General features: G+C 46.8%; 1 long non-coding RNA gene across 1 annotated transcript; it reads left to right on the forward strand.

The window, feature by feature from the left end:
* Nucleotides 1-10710: 10710 nt before the first annotated feature.
* Nucleotides 10711-16621, forward strand: LOC123944893. Its single transcript, XR_006818859.1, has 4 exons — nucleotides 10711-10791; nucleotides 12167-12307; nucleotides 13365-13498; nucleotides 16554-16621. It is a non-coding gene; the product is annotated as an uncharacterized LOC123944893 (long non-coding RNA).
* Nucleotides 16622-21013: the final 4392 nt, after the last annotated feature.

A 21013-nucleotide genomic window follows, 5' to 3' on the forward strand; every position in this document is an offset into this window, starting at 1 on the left:
GTTGCTGTTAATACTAAAAACAAAAGAGATGATTTTACCATAAAATGCTGGTTCCAGGCCTGTCTCTGTTGTCTAGGGCATTGAAGTAGGGTCTTGGATTTCTAGTACTTCCTCTGTCACTGGCCCAGAAGCCTGGGTCTGTCCCATTCCCCAAGGCCACTTGCCTCCCTACTGTCTTGGAAGAGGCTAGCTGAAGGACTACAAGATCCTCTTCCCACAGGGCAAGAGCGTCCTTCTGCCTAGGTACGAGACCCTCAACCCTACAGCCCAAATACAGAAAGCAACTCTAAAAGTCTTCCATGTTGGAAATGTGTATGAGACTGTTGCCAAGACACGCCCTATTGGGACCTGATGCCAGAAGGGAAAACCGATCAGTGAGACTGATCCTGTCATAATTTAAAATTTTGATATTTTATTCACCATAAATCATTTTATATCCATTTGGGTTTAAAACAAAATATTGCTTTAAAATATTATTTATCTTGATTACTGATTTTTTAGTACACCCCCCCCCCCCCAAATTTGCACCCTGGATTTCACTCTCTCCACCTTCATTCCCCCTCTGGTCTGTGGATCTCTAGTCGTAGCTATTTTCTCTAATGACAGTTTTGGATGAACACTCCTGGCAAAAGTTCAACTCTATCTGTAGAGAAAACCCACCATGGTTAGGATTTACTGAGATAACAGGAAAGGAGAGCCACCTCCCAACCTCTGAACTGCCCATTGTCCAAATGACTCTCTTTCTGCCAATTGCGTTCTCCAAGCGGGAAAGAATAAACTAATTTCATACCTATTCAGTCCAATAAAGCTCATTGTCCTACCTCTACCTCCAGTGATAAGAGACAGGAACACTTCATTTTCCATTGCTAAGCAACAGCAAAAACAGAGCCGGGCATCTGTGCCGGGCCTGACCGGCTGATAGGGATCAGCCTCTAAAGTTCTTGTTTGCATTTTGAAGTCAACAATAATTGCGGTTCTCTATTAGTGTTCATTAAGTTGGTTTATGGCTGGACCAACTCCAATCTCCACTCGGCGCTTTGAATGCGCTGTCCTCCTAGGGAAAGAAATATTTGGCAATAAAAACCCTGTGCTGATTTCCTCATTTCCCCTTGATAGGTTGAGAAACTATGGTCACTGTGCCCGGTGCTCCAGCAGCAGAGAACAAGGCCTTTGGTGAAGGCTCTGGAAGGGTGGGTGGAGAGCAGGGCAGGGAGGGTGGCTCTGTTCTTCTCAAGCTGGCTTCTTTCCACTCCAAGCTAAAAGTAGGCCAGTGGAGCAGAAGTCTATTATGTGAACGAAGCCGGGGTGGAGAGTACTGCTCCATTTCCCCCACGCCAGCACTCAAGTTTGGAAAAAGCTCTCTGAGCTTCTTTCCATGGACCTAGTGCCAGGAACAGGCACCACCCGGGGACATGATCAGCTCCTGCCTCCCCAGCCCCTGGAATGGGTCAAACAGTGGCCTCCGAGAAATGGTAGAAAGTTCCACCCAGCTTGAAAGAGCCGCCCTTGGATGCCACTTCCCAGGTGTTGACTCACCCCGGGCAGCTGAAAGTCTGCCAGGCCAGGGGAGGAGCAGGTCGGCCGCCTTACGTAACCTTCCCTTCATCCCCAGGAGCTGGGTCTGCTCTGAAAATAAAACCAGAAAACAGCTTAAAGCAATTAATGAGGATGTTGCTCTCCTTTCTCAACTCTAGTTCAAGACACTCTCTACTCTCAGCACTTTCCAAAGCAAAGGAGGGACTCCTGGTCATCTTCATCTTGTCTCTTCTGCTCCTGTGAGAAATTTCTTAGGGCCAAGCCGGATAACAAGCCTGCTTGCACCCCCTAGTGTACACAGGAGCCCAACACCATTCTAAGCCGTGTCTGGGCAAGGCTACTAGCCCAGGCAAGTGGGATTGTCGTTTATCCTAGTGATTGGGATTTGGGGCAGGAGGTCTAATTCCTGAGGCTGCGGTCAGGTAGGAGGAAAGCAACTTTATACTCCCAATTCAGTTCATGACCCAGACAATTGGATCACTTTCTTCTGACTCTCATCTCTCTTCTTCTGCTTGCTATAAAGCGAGAGGTTCTCTTTGTGTCTTCATGACTGAGAACCAATTAGTCACAATACTTTAATCTCATTGAGAAGCTAGCAAGTAGCCTTGTCTTGTGGTTGACACGTGCAGAAGCCTCATTGTTGTAAAGTGAGAAACTGTGAAAGCCCGGGGTCATTTGATTAGCTGCTGTTGTGAAAATGTGTATATACTTCTGTTGGATTCAGAGGTACCATAGGGTGGCAATTCCCACATAAGAGACCAGCTGTGGAAGGTTGAGAAGATCTGAACAGCAAGTACCGTGGATCCTCGCAATTCCATAAATCATTCTCTGAAATGTATGCAGAAGAGAGTTTAGGTAAATGTGAAAGAGGATCTGTTTTCAGGATAAACCAAAGCAGGATGAGCACTGGAGTATGACATGGGTGTCAGAACCATCTTTCTTCTTTAGAAGAGCTGCCATTCATCTTTAGAAGAATCGACAACCACCTACTTGGGATAAATAAGAGGCTTACTTGCCTAGAATCTTTCCAGTTTGACTATTTTGATCAAAAAGTCAAGAGCAGGGATGGCAAATAGGTTTAATATTATGTACCAGCTTTAGTCAGCGGAAGAGCCTAAGCACCAAGAGTGTTCCTGAAGGTTCATTTCAAGGAACACTATCATGATTGATTAGTGATGTCTGCCATGAGTGCAGGACAGAAGAGTGATGGCAAACCTGCCAACAAGGCAGGGAGAAAACAGAGTATATTATAAGAATTATATTCTAATTATAAGAAATTATTAAGAAAGCTAAACTACCTCAACTTTTGATGCTGTTTTTTGTCTTTCTTGCAATCATGGATTATGATGATGTTGTGGTTTTTCCAACTTCCTATACTAGGGTGCAGGGAACTGACTGCTCCCATCTTCTTCCTTAGTTTGCATAATTTCTATGCTGACTTGAAGGCTGATGTGGAATAACAACAGGGCAGAGATGAGTATGCATCTGTGTCTCACCTGTCTTGAGGTTATAGAGTGATGGCTCAATCCCCAAGTATGACTTGATTGTTGACTATATACCCAATAGGCTGCTAAGTACTATGAGTGTACAGAAAAAGAGAGGAGGCAAGTATAAAAAAGAAAATCCTCAGTTGACACTCTCCTTAGTTACCCAAGCCATAAGAGGCAATCAGAAAACAGGGTCCTGGCTGGCATACCACAGCCTCAGGAGAAACACAAGAAGGGGGGAGAGGCAAAGGTAAAACAGCCATGGTCCTCCCCGGCTCTCCTCCCTGACCCTGTAGACTCTCATGCAGTCATAGGTTGGAAGGAGGAGAGCTGTTGAGGGTCTGGCTCAACCCTGAAGCCATGTCCCATCCCCTATAGACCCTATGGGCCCCTATAGACCAACACAGAGCCCTGGGAGTCCTACTGTGCTCCTTCCAAAATGCACCTTGATCTCTCCACTGCTCTTCATCTCTTCTGCTCCCCTTCGAGTCCCAGCCATGGCCAGCTGTCCTCCAGCAACTCTCCCTGAATCTGTCCCCTGCCCCCAACCCCTCTGTCCACCTGCTCCCCTGGGGTCCACTCTCCAAGAACAGTTGGTGGCATGACCTTGTTGAACACAAATCTGACTCCGTCATCCCATGCCTAATGCTCCCTCGGGGCTTCCCACCCTCTCTTACATCCTGCACTGTGGGGCCACAGCTGCTTTCTCCAACTCAGTGTGCCCCATGCCTCCTCCCCTTTGCTCTTACCAGGTAGCCCCATGGGCCTTCATGTGGCCCCATGAAGTAATACCTCTGCCTGGGCACCCTTATGCCAACCCTGCCACCGAATCCCTTGCCCTCCCTCTCTTTCTCCTCTTTACTTTGTTAACATCTACTTCCTACTGTGTCTCTCAGCTTGAATGTCACCTCTCTGTGGCTAGGTCAGGCCTTCTGGTTATGGGCTCAGAGAGCACCTTAAACTCTCTGTAGGGACATCAATCGCAATTTTGACTGGGTATTTGTAAAATTACTTGCAGAACATCCATTCCCAGCTACACCATAAGCCCCACAAAGCGAGGTCTGATTCTCTTATTTGTTGCAGTGTCTCAAGGTCTTAGCATAGCCCCTAACACAGCTCCTGACAGGTAGTAGGTGCTGACTATTTACTGAATAAATTAATAAATGGAAGGGGAGAGAGTTGTTGGATAGATGGATGGATGGATGGATGGATGGGACTTTCTGAGATTCCAGTTGATTTCTACCCCTTCCCTATCACAGTAGGAGAGAGAAGGCCTGTGGCTTTGGTATCATCACTAAACATGGGGGAAGGAGAGTGGATTGGATGGGTGGGTAGTTCTGGATTCTGACTTCATTTCCCACACATCTGAGCTTTGCCTTTCCAAGACTTGCAGGGTGGAATGTCTAGAATCCCATTCCTCAGAACGTTATTTAAGGAAAAGAGAAATCCAGAAGAAAAATTAATAGATCAGAGGAGGGGGGGAATCGAACTTGAGGTTTTATTCATGCCGCAGGGAAAGTTAGATGCAAACAATCCACTTCTGTGGCTGAGCCATTCCATCCCAGCAGCAGCCTAACGGTCACAGAGTGGGTTGCTTTGCCCTGGGGCCTTCTGAAATCTAAGAAAGCAGACAAGGCTGGAGTTTCATGACCAATTTGTTTATTATAAGGCAGACTCCAAAGACATCTACCCACTAATTATCCATGTGAATTACTACCTCATGCATGGAACATGGGAGAAATGGACTCTAATATTGTATTTGGTGCCGTAGGATCTATTCAGACATCTCAGGCTCATGCTGCTAACTTTTTTGAAGGAAGGAGAGCTGAGGAGTGGGGCACGCATGAGTCAGCAGCAGAAGTCCAACAGGGTCTTTCAAACACTAAACGTGGGGGCAGGTTGGGAGATTCAGCCCTGGTTTCCACACTCCCGCGGAGGGCCGCGTCTCCTCTCTCATTCCGGGGGTGCACATTGCATCAGGTCTCTGTTTGATCGTACTGGAGGTGTGAGCTCCATTCTGCTGTCAAGGCCCATTCAGACCTGGGCTGATGAACGTGAACATCAAAAATCGCAGAGGATGCGATACCTGTGGCCCCCACCTGCAGGGCTGTTGTGTGGAGCAGGGAGCACCTTCCGAGGATGCTGCAGAGGGAGTGTGGCTGGGTGAGGTGCTCACACCATGCTCCCACCGCACATGGCAAGCACCGTTCCCTGCACCGTGCTCATCAGTCACAGGCAGGAAGCTCTCTGAGCGGAGGGACCAGGTCTGCCTCTTTAGAGTTGTGCATAGCACAGTGTCTGGCCCCTAGACCCTGATGAACATATGCTTGCTGATGAGGCATAAACACATGGATGGATGGATGGATGGATGGATGGATGGATGGATGGACAGATGGATAGATGGGGAAATGGGCTGAATATCACTCCACATTTTCCAGTCATTAGAACTGTTCAAAGATGGAACAGGCTGCTTTGAAAAGGACCACCAGTATAAATTCTAGTGGGAATGGGGCAGCACTAAGGCGGCTGGAGGTGGGAGACAGATGTGGAATCCATGTGCTCAAGGGTCAGGCAAATTTGGTGTGAGCCCTGGTTGTGAGAATTTAAGGCAATTTGCCTCAGTTTCTGCATCTGTAAAATGGGGCTAATAATCCTTAACGAAGAGCCTGAGATAAGGATGTGAGTAGAGGTAGTTTGTTTGGGAGGTCATCCAGGAAGCAGGAGGGAAGCAGCAGTGAGTGGTGGGCAGAGAAGGAGGAAAAGCCTATCAAGGGGGCCTTAATAAACCCTGGCAAGCCAGTGGGACTCACTCCTATTAACAGTCTTCAAGGAATTAGCTGGAAAGTCTTTCTTTTAAGGGTGAAAGACCCAACATCTCTCTACCACCTCCCATCTTCATTCTTTGAGGCAAATTTCCCTGCCTTTGAAGGCTGCATTTTATTCTGGGATGAGGTCTGTCCTTCCCTCATCCCTCAAAGGACAGGCCACTGGAGGTGAGGAACTGTCTATCCCAGCAGCAGCTATAGTCAGAGGTAGGCAGAGAGGTTGTGGCCCAGGGCACTGTTCAGTGTCCTCCTCAAATCTTTCATGGTAATAGAATGGAATGGGAGTCTCATGAGGGAGGGACTTGTCAAGGCCACAGTCATTCAGTAAGTGTACTTTGGGGGCGCCTGGCTGGCTCAGTCGGTAGAGCAGGTGACTCTTGATGTCAGGAATGTGAGTTTGGGCCCCAGGTTGAGTGTGGAGTTCACGTAAAATAAAGAGATAGGTAGATAGATAGGTAGATAGATATGCTTTGAATTAATATAAGGATTAAATAAAGTGAAACTCTAAAATGTAACAGAGTGCCTGAAAAGAAAGTAGTTTATACAGCTATTAGTTGTTATTAATTTCTTTTTATTAATAGATGATGCTACTTTTTAAGAGGAAGAGGGAACATTTGGGGTTCCCTTTTGTAGCATTTGGGATTGTGGAGTTGCTTAGAGGACCCATTGTTTTGGAGCTATAAATAGTTCTGGCCTTGACCTACAGAACGAAAAAACTCTAGATGAGTTAGGATAGCCTTTCAGACGTCTGGGCATTTTGGAGTGTCTCATCTGGATTTTAGTGAAGCCACTGTCTTTGATACCCTCTGACATGTGGCCTAAGAGTATTCTGAGTTGAACTGACAGTTTTAAACAGGAACAATACAATTGTCTCAGGGAGAATTACTCGGAGACCCCAGACATCCTAAAACGGTCACTTGACTAAATGAGTTATGGGAAAAAAGTGCAGAAAGTTGTGCAGATGTGCCTGATGCCATTGAGCTCAAACCCTACCCCATGGTGCAAAGAGAACAAGTGACCAAAACGGGTTTCATCACAGAAATCCACACTTGGGCCCAGTCTGGACCAGCCATCACAGGCCTTCTAGAGGAAGGCAGAACTGCATGGGAGAAATGGACACAGTGACAAGTAGGCAGGATAGCTTTCTTGCTGCAGAAGTCCCACACTCTAGAACGACTTTTTTTTTTTTTTAAATCTCTGGTTTTGACCTGGATAGGCTCATTAAAGGAAATCTTTTCTCCACCCTGAACAGACTTGGCCTCAGGGAAGAAGGCAGGTGATGGGGGGAGGGGTGTGGGGGGAGAAGATAGTGCCAAAAATAAATGGAGAGAGAAAAAAGATGGTTTAGAAGGAATTCACTAGGACCACCCCCAGGCACCTTAGCATGGCTTCCCACAGCATTAAAATTCCCAAGCAACAGATCCCCTCTTTCAGGGACAGTGGCTTGGGTATAAGATGTCCCCCAAACTACACTAATTTCTACCATTGTCTAACTAACTACTGAATGGCCACCTTGAAGACTAACGGTTCTCATTTCAGGCATTTGATGTTCTCCTGGCCTGCAGAGATGGGTACCAAAAGCCAGCTGTCTTTTTTTCTGTGGCATAGTGCATAGCTCCCTACTGCCCCAAGCAAAGGCATGTGGTTTACACCAGCGAGTGCCTCAGAAGAAAATATTCTTGAAATACATTGCTCTAGCTGCCCTGTCGATACTAATGCATTCTGGAAGCTGAAGGTGGTTCCCAGGACACTATGTCAGGTCTGGCATTCAAACATTTAGTGGCCGAGTAATTACTGTAATAATTAATTTCCATTGCTTAATCCAGCAATCAGGCATGTCGCTTTACACATGGGAAAATGGTGGTCCCCACAGGGTTGTCTCTGTGTGTGTGTGTGTGTGTGTGTGTGTGTGTGTGTGTAAAATACAGAGCAGCAATTGCTATTAAGATTTGGAGATCAGTTTGTGAAATAAATAAGATGATTTTAGTTTGGTTTTTAGCTACAGGTTTGGGAGAAAAGCCAAAAGGTGAATAAGGAGAAAGAAAACTTAAAGGCCTCAAACGTCAAATGTCATCCTTGTGAGAACTTCTCTAAAGTTTGATAAAATGTTACAATTTGCAGCTTTGGAAATGGTACCTTGAAAGTGGATAATCTCACCCAAATCCCACCATAGGCTCAGAGCTGCACTGCTCAGAAGGAACGCACGGCAAACCACACTGGTAGTCTTAAATTTTCTAGTAGCCACATTTTAAAAAAGTAAAAAGAGATAGTGAAATTATTTTTTTTAAGAATCAATTTCGCTTCACATGAACTAAAATACCATCTTTCAAAAATATAATCAACAGGGAAAAATATTAATGGGATGAGACTTTGAAATCTGATGTATTTTTAAGAAGATTTAATTTCATGTATTTATTTTAGAGAATGAGAGCCAGGGGAGGAGCAGAGGGAGAGAGAGTCCCAAGCAGACTTGGTGTTGAAAGTATGGTCTGATGGAAGGCTTAATCTCATAACCCTGAGATCATGATCTGAGTCAAAAATCAAGACTCAGACACCCAGGTGCCCCTGAAAAGTAACGTATTTTTTATACTTACGAGATAGCTCAATTCAGTTAAGAATACAGTTGCTCAGTCTCCAATACCCAATAGTCACACATGACTGGAGACCTTGATCCTAGCAGCACAGAGGCATAGGATGCTGGACAGATCCACATCTAGGAAGCCATCACTTAAAAAGAAATGATAACATGGTCATAAAAGAAATAGGCAATGGTATTTTGTATGTCAAAGGATGATCTGATTCACTTTAAGCAATTCCTGGGCACCTTGAAAGACTGAGCGGTGGGGAATCATGTCTTTCCCATCTTAAGCCCTCCCGTTGCATTCATTTTTATGTCGGTTTTCATCTTCCCAAGATGGGGCACAGGACAAGGATCCAGAACAGGCGAATTGAGTGAAAGCCTGGCCTCCCCTGATGGGTGGGAGGGGGGGGATAGATGATACAGAACAAGAACTGAGATTGACTCTCAACTCAGGCAATTTGCCACCAGGGAGAAGAAGCCCTATCAAAACAGAATGGTGGGGGCACCTGGGTGGCTCAGTGGGTTGAACCGCTGCCTTCGGCTCGGGTCATGATCTCGGGGTCCTGGGATCGAGTCCCGCGTCGGGCTCCCTGCTCGGCAGCGAGTCTGCTTCCCTCCTTCTCTCTCTGCCTGCCTCTCTGTCTGCTTGTGATCTCTCTCTGTTAAATAAATAAATAAAATCTTAAAAAAAAAAAAAAAACAGAATGGTGGGAGGATCCCACCTGAAGGTCTCAAGTATAGGATCAGGTTAAATGGGATTAAATGCCACAGTGAAAGGTGGATGGGAATAGAGAAGTCAGAGCTGGCTGGATATACCAGGGATGATTTCTGGGGAATGGCAGGCCCTTTGAGGCTGGCTTGGGTTTGAGAAGACCCAGGGGAAGGGCATTGGGGGCAGGGCAAATGCACTGTGGCAGTCCAATGAGCATCGTCCCTCTTCCACGTCATTAAGACTGGATTCGCGCCTGTGGTTGCTTTGCTCTACTCAAGGCCAGTCAAAAACTGAAGATACTTCCAGGATAATCAGATGTGCCTACTTCTCTGAAAGCCTCCATGATTTTGACTTTCTTTTCTTTGCCCCACTATGATAGTCTTTAGTGCATTGTGGAGGGATCTCTAGGGTCCCATCTTCTGGGAGGCTTGGACGTCCTGGACCCTGTGTGGGCAGGCAGGGCCATGAGACAAGCTCTGGCCCTCGAGCTGTGAGCAGAAGGGAAGTGAGTGACTCCCAGTCCAGAGCATTTCATTACCAGTGTGGGATCCCATTTGAAGGATTCTCTTTAAAGAAATGGCTTGGGGGCGCCTGGGTGGCTCAGTGGGTTAAAGCCTCTGCTGTAGGCTCAGACTCTGCTGTAGGCTCAGGTCATGATCCCAGGGTCTTGGGATGGAGCCTCACATGGGTCTCCCTGCTCAGCAGTGAGCTTGCTTCCCGCCCCCCGACCCCCCCCCGCCTGCCTCTCTGCCTACTTGTGATCTCTGTCTGTCAAATAAATAAACAAAATCTTAAAAAAAAAAAAAAAAGAACTGGCTTGAAATGGTGGCTTTCCATCACTAACTACAGCACTCTGAGTCTTTCTGCTGACTCCTCCTGGGCACGTCATGGGAGACAGAAAAGCATGGGTGTGGTTTTAAATCCTATCCTATAGATGTTGTTAGCACAGTTTGACCTAGCCAGTGCTGACTGCTACCACCCTCCCCTGAGAGCAGACACAATTTCCTTGAGATGGGGGGGTTTGGAAGAGGGGCCAAGAGAATAATATTTCTACATAGACATTCAGAGACCCTGGAATACCCTGCCTCTTCTCCTTAGGACACCCACCCCCATGGTCACCTAGGATGCTAGGGACCTCCTTCTGGGAAACCTGCCTCCAGTGCCCATCTCATGGAAGAAAGGCACAGTCAGTGCTCTGTGCTGAGTACTGGAGGAGGATGTGGCGGGGAGAGGGGGGAACACTTAGATCTGTCCCAGAGAAGGAGAAAGAAGAAGAGAACAAGGGTCTGGCCCACCAGTGTTAAAAAAAAAAAAAAAAAAAAGAAGAAAAAGTAAAGGCTTAGGGCCAATGAACATCACAAATGACCCACGACCTACTGCCCAGAATGCCCCTCTTCCTCTAGAGCCCTACAGCTGCATGTTGCTTCCCAAGACCTCCCTTCCCTTTCTCCACCCCCACCAGACAGTCCTTTAGTCAGATTTTACCTTGCCAGGGAAGCAGCGGGTCTCGCACGTTCACTCCGTTATTGAACAAGTGGGCATTGAAGGGTTCCAATATGCTTGTCTTTAGGATACTGTGCCAGATGTATGCCCACCCTTGGGGAGTTCCATCTACAGGAGGAGAGCGGCAAGTAGGGCTAAAAGTCCAAGGTGAGTTTTAAGTGCTGGGACAGGGAATCCAGAGGCAGTTACCACCGAAAAGGAGCCCTTCCCCCAGCTTGAGAAGTCAAGGAGGGCTTCCCAGAGGAGGTGAGGCAGGAGTCCCTGAGCAGAGTTCAGGGAGGGGCAGTCCAGGCATATCTGGTAAGGACTGCAAAAGAGCAAGTGAGCGAAGGCGAGATCGCTGAGCGGTGTCCACTCAGAGGACACTAAGTGGCTAGGCAGGTGTGGCTCAGGAGGCATCGTGGGCAAGCAGTGAGCTATGAGGCTGACATGGAGGGGGCAGGACCTGGTCGCAGAGGGCTCCGTAACCATAGCAATGGTGAGGAGGACAGGCTAGCCAAGAGCTACCGCGGGGATATAAGCAAGGGGATACCTTGAGCAGGTTTGCGTGTCTTTGGGAGAGGAGAGAGGGATCGGTTTTGTTGGGTTTTGTTTTGGTGAGCGGGCCAGAGAGGAAAAGATATATTTTGTGGATTTATTTGTGCGTTTGTGTGTTTATTTGTGTTAAACAAAACTCCCTCTGGCACAGGGGATAGGAAAAGAGAAACCAATATTTTGACAGACTGAGAGCACTTGCTTTTTTTTTTTTTTTTTTTTTTTTTTCTGAATAAGAGACCCAGGGGCAGTGGGAGGACTGGAATGGTGGTCAGAGAGCAAAACCATGGAATGTGAGGAGGCTGAGGGAGAGAGAAGGCAGCTAGGAGGAGAGGGAAGGGAGCTGGGGGAGACCTAGAAGTTAGGAATTTCTTAAAGGAAGGCTGGCTGAAGAACTGCAAACTGGGGCATCCAGTATTAAATTCTAAGTGATTAGGCCTGCTAGGAGTTTTGCTTGGTCTTGCTTTGGCCTCCTACATGGACCGCTTTCCCTAGATTTTTACAGTTGGGGGAGCCCAGCCAGAGCCTCTGACAGTGATTTTCCAACTTTAAGGAAGGACCCACTAATTAGTCGTGATATTCTTTTAGGAGATCATACCCGGCATTAAAAGAAAAGGAGAAAAGACATAATATAAAATTTAAAAAGGAAAGAAAAGAAAATAGAGCGTAGCACGCTAAGGATAAGTGTTGTTTTCAGTTACAGAGACGTGTGTAGGTCACTATCAAAAACCAAAAAGGTGTTTGAAAGCCACGGAGGGAGGAGGCAGGACTCTGTGTCCAGGAAGGTCACAGACTAGACAGTAACAGGCCTGGGGCTGAATATCACTTCTAAACCTTGTGACTTTGGCCAATATTGAGACCCGTTTCCTCATATATGCAACAGGTTAACTTCCATCTGCGGGAGCGGGGCACAGACCCCACGACTGGGAATAAATCTCCCGTGGGTCCTTCCCCCCCCTCAGTTGTGTGCACCCCCCTTTCTTTTTAGGTCAGAAGAGTTGCTTGTCTGGGCTTCTCACCTGAGGCTAAAGCCAGGATTCCTACTTCCTCGGGCCTCGCTTTCCCTATTTGTAAAGGAAGACGCTTTGCCTAGAAGACTTTTAAGGGACTCGGCCCCGGGGCAGTCAGTGTAAGTCCATGTGTCCGGAAGGCACGTGTTTGGGGCGTGGGAGGGAAAGTGCCGGAATGACCCTCACCTTGCCTCCGTACTTCTAAGATGCGGGACTCGGGCACCAGCCCCCAGGGAGGAGCGGGAGGGAGGAGCAGCGGCACCGAACCTCCTCCGGCGCCAGCCCAGCGCGGGGCGCCCCGCTGCCTTGGCCTCCGAGAGCGGCCGGTACTGCAGCGCCACCGTGTGGCCGCGCGACATCAAAGCGCCGCCGTCTGCCGCGCCCCCCGCCGCGTGGCCCAGCCCTGCCCGAGACTCTCTGGGAGGCGGACCGCGGTGGAGGGCATCTCTTCCAGCACCACCCCGGCCCCGTTTGCTGGCACAACCTGCGGTCGTGGAGCGGTTGGCCCCAGCAGGTAGGGAGTGGACGGAGCGGGCAGCTCGGCCCGCCACGGCCGCTCCCGCCGCTGCAGGAGGCTGTGGCCAGCGTCTAGTTGTCCGCTCCAGATCGCGCTGGTCTCGTAAACGCGGCCACGGGTTCGAGCCCTGGCGAACAGAGCGCCCAGGTTCTGCGTTTGCTTTCGGATCCCGCAGGGGAAGGAGGAATACGGGCAGCCCAGAGGGACCTGGTTATAGGTGAAGGGCAGCCAGGAGCATCCTGGGCAACATGGGCCCTCTAGGTTCCAGGGGCACCTGGTCCCGGGATCCGCGATCCCGGGAATGCCTCCGTCCCCGCGCTGACACTCCAGACCTGGGAGTTTGCCGGCGCTCGGCGGGAGGATGGAAGAGGAGATACTCCCTCTCGCCCCACCCCTACTTTAAGTCGTATTTGTTGAGGCTCTCCCTGGGTCAGCCTTCGTGCCAAATGCCCTCCGAAGAGAACCCTGTGGGCACTGGACAAAGTCGACCTAAGGAATATGAGGCCAAAAGGCACTAAATAATTTTCCCTTCTGCTTCTCCAGCCCCGAGCCTTGGGGGTGGGGGGTGGGTGGGCTAGGAGCTCGTGGTTGAGCCGGAACAGGGACATCTGGGGACTAGGGAAGAAAACAGGCATCTAATGGACTAACCTCTCCCTTAGCCAGCAGGGCCCCTGCAGCAACTTGCCCGCAGCTTCCTCGGCTGTGAAATGGGAAGGCGCCAAGTCTCCTGCCACCCGTTTTGACTATTTCAACGCCCCCACGTGAATGAATGGAAACAGAGAAGAACCTTGAGGTGAGAACCCAAGGTTAATTATCTGGCCTGCTAGGGGCAGTCTAGGCGTTGCTCTTGGGGGTGGGGATCATGATTAAATCCGGATTTGGAGCAAGCTACTTCGAACGTTCAGAATCTGCTCTCCCTTATGACTCCTACTAAGAGCTAATACTTTAGAAGAACTTATCAAATGTAAGCAGAATCACTGAATTAACAGTGTTTACAAAAACATTGTAAGTGGTGTTATTCACCTCACCAGTCCACCAAAGGACACTGAGGCACTGAGAAGTTCAGTATCTTGCCTAGGGTCACACAGAGAGCAGCTAGCAGATCCAGGATTCAAACCCAAGCTTCCTAGCTCTTAGCGCCTTCCTCCACTGTGCTGCGGTCCAAGATGTTCAGAGTCTCCTTTAGGGCTTTTCTGGAGTCAGTACAAAAATATGCCTTCGAGGAAACACAGTTCTGGCAACTGTTCTGTCCAAGTCCTCAGTTTTTAGCACGAGGAGATTTTGTTCACACCATTCATGAGGGGAAAAAAGAAAACTACCTTAAAAATGAATTCTCCCTTATGCCTGTTTCTGTGAGTTCTCTATGGCAGGAAGATGTTCTCTCTGTCTGACAGTAATATCTTTTCATCCTCCATAGAGATCAATGCAAAGTCCCTGTTACATCCTCTCCCCAAACACTTCATTCTTTTTATTCTGAACGGAGTTATGTTGATGCCTTGCAAGAAGGTACCCACCCTTTTGTACTTTTTAAAACAAGAGTGAATACAGCAGGGTTTTTTTGTTTTGTTTTTAAGGTTTTATTTATTTAGGGGCACCTGGGTGGCTCAGTGGATTAAGCCTCTGCCTTCGGCTCAGGTCATGGTCTCAGGGTCCTGGGATCGAGCCCTGCGTCAGGCTCTCTGCTCAGCGGGCAGCCTGCTTCCCTTCCTCTCTCTCTGCCTGCCTCTCTGCCTACTTGTGATCTCTCTCTCCATCAAATAAATAAATAAAAATAAAACCTTAAAAAAAGATTTTATTAATTTATTTGACAGAGAGAGAGAGAGAGATAGTGAGAGAGGGAACACAAGGAGGGGGAGGGGGAGAGGGATGAGCAGGCCTCCTGATGAGCAGGGAGCCTGATGTGCAGCTCAATTTTAGGACCCTGGGATCATAACCTGAGCCAAAGGCAGACGCTTAACAACTGGGCCACCCAGGCGCCCCATAAACCGGGTTTTCTTTGCATGTTCATGTGTTCCATACCATGTGTTCCGTACCATGGGCAGTTAGGTTTGGCAGCAAGTTGTATTTTCCAAAAGTGGTCACCATAAGGTATCCCATCCCATATGCTCTTAAAATGTATCCATGACACTCCTCTTGAACCTGTGTGGACCTTTGTGACTGCCTCAACCAATTAACTCTGGGCACAAGCGATGATAATAGGGCTTCTGGGGCTGGATCCTAAAAATGCCCTGCGTGTCCAGCTGGCACTTGTGGGACACTTGTTCCTGGAACTCACCTGCCATGCTGGCGGGAAGCCAACTGGCTACTTGGAGAAGCCATGCACTGAGGTCCCAGTCGGATGGACAGCCAGTGTCAGTCCTCGGAAATGTGAGCAAACAACGGAATCTTTAGATGATTCCAGCCGTTAGCCTTCCACCACCCCAGCCAATGCCTCGTGGAGCAACCAGGAGCTTTCACTGCCAAGCTCTGCCCAAAGGGAAGACTCATCAACAGAATAAGTGATCGTTGTTGGCTTAAACCACCAAGTTTAGGAGGTTTGCTTCACAAGCAGTAGATGACTGGAGTTGTCTCTCCACACTTTTTCCACTATTACGAACTGCTCTGCAGTGAACTTCTTGAGACCTCTTGCCTTCTGCATATACCCGAAGATTTCCCTAAGGAGGCATCTAGAAGCAGTACTGTTGGGCCCGAGTATAAACCTCAAAGGGAACCCTATAGCGCAGCTAAAATCAACGAACCATATCTATATCCAGCAACATGGGGCCACCTTGAAAACAATGTCCAGTGAAACATACAAGTTGTAAAACGATACGGTATGGTACGACATACGTGAAATTCTAAGAAGCCTGAGAACGTTATATGTTGTTTATGTTACATACAGCTAGTAAAAGTGTGAAAACATACAGGGGCACAGTCCACTGAGTGAGTATGAGGGTTTCAGTAGTATCCATAACATTTCAGTTCTTAAAAAAAAAAAAACCAACCCACAGCTGAAGATCTAAAGCAAATACTACAATATTGACATCTGTTTAACCTAGGTGTGGAGAAATATATAGGCATTGTTCTTCTAAATTTTTCTTTATATTTTTATATGTCTTATGTATTGTTATTATGTTATTAATAGTTCTGTGACGATTTCACTATTAAAAAGGGTTTTAAAAGTCTCCACTCAAATAGAATTGTGGTGACAGTAATTTTGCCCCTTGTGATTTTTCTGTGATTTTCTCTTTGATCACACAACTCATTGATTAAAGCAAGACTTTGGTTTTGACTGATCATTCAGTTCAAATAGCACCCTCTTCCCACCATGCATTCTTCATCCTGACCACACTCAAGGACTCTTCCTTTAAGAGAAGGTAAAGCTCCCTTAGTTTCCCCACTTTACATGAGATAGTCCCTCTGTCTGGAATAATAATCCCAGAGATTTTGTTTCAATAATCATTCTCACACCCCGTGTCTCATTCAGTCCTCACCAGCCCCCAGTGACAAGTGTAATAACCTACCATTTACTGGGGGCTTGTACAAGCCAAGCATCATCTTGGATGCTTTACATGTGTTTTTCTTTGTTAAGTAGGTCTGTTATCGTCTTTGCTTTTTTGCAAACAAAAAAAGAGAGAGAGAGTGTTTGGCTTAAATGCTAGTTGCTGTTGTTGTGGTGGTTCTTTTCCCCAGACCTTGGCGGTAGAGCAGGAGTCAACTCAGGTCTATTCAGAGTCCACACCATTGGCCCTTGGACCCTCCCTCCTCCTGGGAGAAAGTTGTTCTTTTTCTTCTCAAATGAACAGATAAAGAACCAGGTTCTCTGAGTTTCTCTCCTTGTCTGCCTGACGAACTACTCATCTCGCTAGATGCATTGCTACGTCACCTCATTGGAGAAGCCCTCCTGCGGCCAGACCCTCCGTCAGAGCAGTTCATCCCCCTCCGCCATCGAAGCGGGTTTGTATCCTGCCTTCTCTACTTCATCTCAGCTCCTTAAAGGTAGAGACTGGCCAATGCATATTCGTATTCCCAGCACCTAGAACAGCCCCTGATGTGTTATGGGCACCTTGGCTTTTCAGAAATAAATATTGATTAGCACTTGCCTCGCTGAGTCCCCGAGCTACATACCTGCCCATGAACTCTGGGGATTAATTCATTTCACTGGTCTGCACAGGGTGCAGCTCATGCAAAATGGCTCACTGACATCCAGATGATTTTTCTAAAACAAAAACAAGAAATCCCTTGGCATCTTTACCAAAGAAACTTGCAGGACTGCCTGACTGGAGAACTGGGATTCAAAGACAGATACCCCGAAAGCTCCGTAAGAGTAATGCTAATAGAACCGGAATGACTGTACACTGGATATTTTACTCATGCCAGGAACTGGGCCAAGTCATAGACATGGATTTAATTTTCACAAAATAGAAGGAACCATTGCTTTTCTTTTTTCAGTGAGCAGTGTGTTCTGGTTTCTGTCTTGGGGATGGCCCAAATCAGAATGTGTCAGGGAGACCTGGGGGAGAGGACAGGGGGTCTTCATTCAAAAGCTTTGTCATGTTCCTATCAGGTGGTTAGAAGACTCCCAGCAACGCAGCTTCTCTGAGCCCAGGGTGGCATTTGTCATATCCTGGGGATAGGTGTCACAGAGCCATTTAACGATGCCATCATGCCATACTTTGTCAATATCTCCTTTCAGATGGTTTCAGGAGTGACAGGCAATACAGTGTGGACTGATCTGCATTGTGACATTAGATACTGACAAAGTCTCTTTTATGGGACTTGCTTTTCTCAGGCAGTTTTGAAAGAATGTTGGCATGACACTGTTTCTTCTCTTTCAACACCACATTCAACTCACTCCTTTAAAGCCTCCTGTGATGTTGTGCATCGGAAGCCGCAAAGCCACACGAGGGCAGCTGAAACCGGTGCCTTGGGTGACCCCAGGGCTCTGTATCTTGGCTTCTTGTCTCAGGATCTGTCTGCTCAGCCAGACACCTAGTGTCCGCCAGACACTAGGTGGTGGAAAGGCCAAGTCTCACCTCTGACAATTTTGCCAAAAGGCAGAGATTCCTAGTGTGTATCAGGTCTGTGCTCTGTGATGGATATTTTACCTGGTTCTGTGAAAGCTTTAAGGGAAATTTAAGGTTTGGTCTCTGCGCTCAAAGAGTTTATAGCCTGACTGCAGGGACAAAAGGAAGATCTATGAAAAACTTACAAAACAGGTAAGTACCTGGGCTCAAATGCCCATGAGTAAAAGTAGACATTGGTCAAGATGGGGGCAGGGGAGCAATGGGAAAAGAAAAGCAACTTCCCATTCTTAACTCCGTCTCCTCCTCCATAGGGCAAAGGAAGAATCTGATCTGACCTCATGAACCTCAGTCTTGACCTTCCAGGACCCAATCACCCATGATGACAGGAACCTTTAAAACTCATTGAAGCCAGCAAACTTGAAGTAGGGTCCAAGTTAACCAGAGTTAAAATTATAATGAGAAAGCGTTTCTCCCCTCCTCTCAGGCAGTCAGCAACTAGACAGGATTTAGGAGTTCCTTCTTGGGCCTTGTGCTAAGGTTATTAAGTGGTCAAACAACTATCCCCAAGCAAAACACTGAAGAGAGCTCTAGGAAACTATGTCATTATATCTACAGAAAAAGCATCCGACAAAATCCAACACCCTTTCATGATAAAAGCACACACACACACACACACACACACACACACACACACACATACACCACCAAACCAAACCAAACCAACCAACCAACAAAAAAACAAAAACAAAACCCTCCAAACTACTCTGTATAGAAGGGAAATTCCTCAAAAAAAGGACATCCATAAAAGATACACAGTTAACATCACATGTAAGACTGATTGCCTTCCCCTTGAGAGCAAGAACAAGAGAAGGGTGTCTCCTCCTGCCACCTCTATGCAATATTGTGCTGCAGTTTCCAGTGGGGGCAATTAGGTAAGAAAAAGAAACAAATGTATCCAGATAGCAAAGGAAAAAGACATCACACATACACAACCCCCCCCCCCCCAAGTGACAATCAGGAAAAGAAATAAATAAGACTTCATCAAAATGAACTTTTTTTGCATCAAAGGACACCATGGGAGAAAAAAATTTACAATTCTATATCTGAAGGGAATTGTATCTTGAATATATGAAGAACTCCAACAACTCAATCATGAAAAGACAACCCAATTTAAAAATGGGCAAAAGATATGCATAGTTATTTCTCCAAGGAAGTTACAGAAATGACCAGTATGCAAAGATGCTTACTGTTTGCTATTAGTCCCCTGGAAAATTCTAATCAAAGCCACAGTGAGACACCATTTCGCACCCACTGGGTTGGCTATAATAAAAAACACAGAAAATAACAAATGTTGACAAAGATGTGGAGAAACTGGAGCCTTCGTGCATGGCTGGTGGAAATATAACATGGTGCAGCCTTTTTGTAAAAGAGCCTGGCAGTGTCTTGAAAAGCTAAATGTAGAGTTACTATATGACCCAGCAACACCCCTTCTACTGGCATACCCCAGAGAAATGGAAACATGTGTCCACAAAAAGTTATACGTGAATGTTCATAGCAGGATTATTTATGTAAAAACCAAAAGTAGAAATAGCCATGTATGAGTGGATAAATACACTATAGCATATTCATATAATGGATATTGGACAATAAAAAAGAATCAAGTGCCAATACGTGCTTCTACAATATGGCTGAACCTTGAACACACGCTAAGGGAAAAAAGTTATAAAAGACCAGTTGTATGACACCATGTATATGAAATATCCAGAATAGGCAAATAGGTAGAGACAGAAAGTGTGGAAAATGACTGCTAGAGTACAGGTGTTCTTTTTGGGATGATAAAATTGACTTTGGTGATGGTTGCATGACTTTTTGAACATATTAGAACCATGGAACTTTTTGATTTTTTAAAGATTTGGGGCGCCTGGGTGGCTCAGTGGTTTAAGGCCCCTGCCTTTGGCTCGGATGGTGGTCCCAGGGTCCTGAGATCGAGTCCCGCATCAGGCTGTCTGCTCGGTGGGGGACCTGCTTCCCTCTCTCTCTGCCTGTCTCTCTGCCTACTTGTGCTCTCTCTCTGTCAAATAAATAAATAAATAAAATCTTAAAAACATTTTTTTAAAGATTTTATTTATTCATTTGACAGAGAGAGAGAGAGCGTGTGCGCATGTACAAGCAGAGGGGAGGTGCAGAGGGAGAGGGAGAAGCAGGCTCCCAGGGAGCCCAAAGTGGGTCCCAGGTCCCTGGGATCGTGACCCAAGTTGAAGGTTGAAGGCAGATGCTGAACTGACTCAGCCACCCAGGCACCCCTGAACTATTCAACTTAAAATTGTGAACTGCACGGTTCATGAATAAAGTTGCTAATGTTAATGAAGCTGTCGAAAGAAAAAAAAGTATCTGTGCTATTACAAGAATCTTGGGGACTAAAAGAGGCATTAGCAAATTAAATATATACTTCAATCAGAAGATGCAACATGATTTCAGAAGTGTTGCAAAGTGCCATCTTGGAACTGAGACAACTTGATAATATACCCATGTCACAGATGAGGAAAGTGAGTTCTAGAGAGTTTACTAATTTGCTCAACATTATCTCGTTAGTAAGTATCAAGGTCAGTACTTGAGTGAAGGACAGCCCACCTCCAGGGATGGTGAATTCTTCACCTTAAATTTAGTTTAGGAAACTGAATAGTATTGATTCTATAAAAAGCTTGGTGGAGTGCCATTCAAATATGGACAGCGGACTCAGGGAACTTCCAAGAGAGGCTGTCCTTCGGACTATCTCTGTCTGCTTTGGCTTGGGCTCCAGGATGTGGACAATGTATTGTGGGGAGCCGTGCATCCCAGGCCGGGACTCAGAGGACCGAGCACCAGTAGGCATGGGACTCTCTGGACCTAACCACAGGCCTGGGAAGAGTTGGTTGCCCCATGTGACTGTGGCTTTACCCTCGCTTCACTTACCCAATCCCTGGGACCATCAGCCAGACTTGTTTACATACCTCATGACTATCTTTTGTATTTATTTTCCCTCTGATCCTGGGCACATAATTTTGCAATGTTTTCGGTGTGTAAGCCCACAAGGACCGGTTGTGTTTGAGTTGGAGCAGTTCTCTTCATTCGGTATCAGTAATCGAGAGGCCATGGGTTCCTAATAGACTTTTTTTTTTTAATTTAAAGAGGTTCCTGGTGTACTGCAAAGTTAATTAAACCATGTACTGCCTTGTCTATTAACTTTATGGTTTATGAATTCTCTGTTTTATGGATTAGAAACCCAAGCGCAGAGGCCATGGGCCTCATTCTGGGTAACCCAG

The sequence above is a fragment of the Meles meles genome, chromosome 6, assembly GCF_922984935.1.
Source record: "Meles meles chromosome 6, mMelMel3.1 paternal haplotype, whole genome shotgun sequence".
NCBI classification, from domain to species: Eukaryota; Metazoa; Chordata; class Mammalia; order Carnivora; family Mustelidae; genus Meles; species Meles meles.